Here is a 2,886-nt window from a genome sequence, read left to right as displayed (position 1 = left end):
CAGGAGCGGCCCAAGGGTTTTCTCTCCCGGCCCCGCGCATCTGCATGTATCGAGCGCGTGATGGATGGCTCCTTCCACGCGGGCCCTGACGGATGGGCCCTTCTCCCGCCGCGATTCCTTTGTTCCGCCGCTTCTGTTGCGGGGGACGTGTTTTCTCGGCGGCTTTGCTGGCGGACGGGGGGGGGGGGGGGGGGGGCGGCTGGGCCCCCCTATGCTGGGGCCACCAGGCTCGAGGACGAGCCACCCGCCCGGCTGAGAGGTGACCTGGCGCGGGGACCTGGGCACCGCACCCCCGGTGGGGTCCGCGAGACTTCTCTGTGTCTGATAGATTCCTCGCTGGCCCAGCACCCCAAGAGAGGGGAGCGCTGGTGTATTCGTGATGACTTAGCAAGAACGTTCTGGAAGGAACTGCCGCCTTGGCTAGAGCTGGTGGGGACCAAACCCGCCACCTGCCCCTTTCCCTGCCTGAGGCTGTAGCTGCGCCTGCACCTTCCCCACGCCCACAGCCTGGGTGCCTGGCCCTGTGGGCTCCCTGCAGCCGCCCCCCCGGCCTGCACAGACGGTCCCGTCGAGGGGGCTAGGGCCGGGCCGCAGGGGAGCCCGCGTCTGGTGGGCTCTGGGCTTGAGGCCGCAGATCCACTCCTGCGCCTGCTGACGGGCCATGAAGAACTGGAGCCTCAACCGGCTGCACCAGAACGGCCTCACCCAGGACAGTTTACGAAGCCCTTGATGTGAACACCCGCCCCCCACCGCCCCGCAGCCCCCTCTGCCCCCAGCACCCGCCCCCCACCGCCCCGCAGCGCCGTTCTCAGCAGGGCCACGCACCCAGCCACACCTGACTGCCCAGCGCGGCGGCAAACAGGCCTCACGCCGCCTGCTAAGTTGTTTCCTTCCAAGATGGTTGATGCTCCTTTGGGAACATCGTTTTGTTGGTTTTTTAAATAGATTTATTTTATTTATGTATACAGACAAGAGCTGGGGTACAGGCCAGAGATGTGGGGGGCAAGAGGACTCCCAGAGACAGGGTGGGGAGCAGAACAGGTGGGTCCGCTGAAACCCACGGCTGGGGGGCAGCGGGGAGACGGGAGGGGGCTGCCGCGCCCGGGGTCCCTCCGGGCCGGGGATCGAGTTCGTGCTGCAGGGGCTGCAGATGGCCTCAGAGTGCTGAGACTTAACTCCTTGCACCACCAGGGAGGCCCTCATGGTTTATTTTGACATCGCTTTGTGCCTTTTTCCACCTCAGTTGCCATCCCCGTGGGCTTCCCATCACCAGATCACCCTGTGCCATCACCACAGTCCCGTGCACCCCCCGCCCCATCTTTGACCCCGTCCCCACTCCACCCCGGTACACAGTTGCTCGTTATTATTTCCCCCCACCCGTCCCTTGAGCTCCTGCTCTGAGTGAGACCCTCGGTATTTTCCCTCTTCTTCCTGGCTTACTTCAGTCAGCATGGCCCCTTCCGGCCCCGTCCACGCTGCCGCAAAAGGCCTAATGAAGTAAACTCTAAGCACCCGTGTGCTGCTGCGCAGGAACAGCAGCTCGTTCCTCCCGCCTCCCTCCGCAGTCCGCGACCGGCCCTCTGGTGGCTCCTGGCGGCCAGGCAGACCTGGAGCCTTGGGGGGCGAGGGAGGGAAAGGGGGCACAGCAGCAGCCTGCGGACATGCTCTGGAGCAGTGGCCGGCACGGACAGCCGCACACAAGTTGTGTTTGACGAGCACAACTTGACGAGCCTGGAGCTAAGCTCACACGGTGAACTTTGCTGTTAACATGTCCAGCACTTCTAGAAGGTTCCCTCTTCATTTATTGTAACTGCTACTGTTATTTGTAGTGCGTGGTAAGAAAGGTAAGATCCACCTCTCTGCAGATTCCTAAGCATCTGATACAGTATTGCCAGAGATGGGCACATACTGTGCAGTGCAGCCCAGGTTTCTGGAAACCTCGAGCTCCCCCTCCCCCAGATCCTGATACTTGATACTCTGGGTCTAGAAGCTACATTATTCATATTTTTCATATAAATGAGATCAAGCAGTGCTTGTCTTTCTGTGTAGGTTTCATTCCCTTCTGGGCTATTGCAAATGGCAGGCTTTAGGGGTGAGTAATGTTCCACTGTGTATAGATGTTTGTCAAATATGGCTTCTTATTTTGGTCCCCAAGGGACCACGGATGGTGGTCTCCTTAGGCTCCACATACAGCCGGGGTGTTTAGAAGGCTGTAACACGTGGGTCTGCGTAAGTACGCACTGTGTTGGCACAAGGTGAAGAGGGAAGAGGCTTCCCTCTCGGGCCTTAACCCAGTGTCCAGGGAGGACAGGCAGGGGTGAAGCAGAAAGTCTAGGAGAAAAAAAGACTGTTGGGCATCCACAAAAATTCTTCATTTAAAATCAGAATAAAAAATACCTCATTTTTAGGGCAAAAGAAATTTTCAGTATCTTCATCACATGTATTATGAATATATATTCACATTTTATGTTAACCCAGCTATAGGATATAATTTTAAACTACTTTCATGGGGGAGGAAGACCCTGAAAACAAAATGCCTAGGGCCCAGGGGAAGCAGGACTGCAGGGTGCTTCTCCCACCAGGGCCAGGTCAGCCAACCCCAGGCCGCACCTGGACTCCCCAAGGGGCGCTCCTGCCCCAGCGCCTGGCACCAGGAGCCTGACGAGGGAGTCAGAGCTCTCCAGGGACTTTGGGTCAGCGCAGACCTGCGCACACAGGCTCGGAAGGGCACCCCAGACTGCGGAGCGGGGCAAAGGGGTTCACGAACTGCGCTGCGGCGGGAGTGTGCGGGCTCTGGGCGCGCGCGAGCTTCATCTGGCCGCAGGGCCAGCTCGCGGGGGCGCTGCAGCCCACACAGGGCGGCTTGGACAGTGGCCGGCGACCGCG

This window comes from Condylura cristata, unplaced genomic scaffold (assembly GCF_000260355.1).
Source record: "Condylura cristata isolate star-nosed mole 26May11 unplaced genomic scaffold, ConCri1.0 scaffold00035, whole genome shotgun sequence".
Taxonomy (NCBI): Eukaryota; Metazoa; Chordata; class Mammalia; order Eulipotyphla; family Talpidae; genus Condylura; species Condylura cristata.
The sequence above is the reverse complement of the archived record's forward strand: the minus strand, read 5'-3'. Positions refer to the sequence as shown.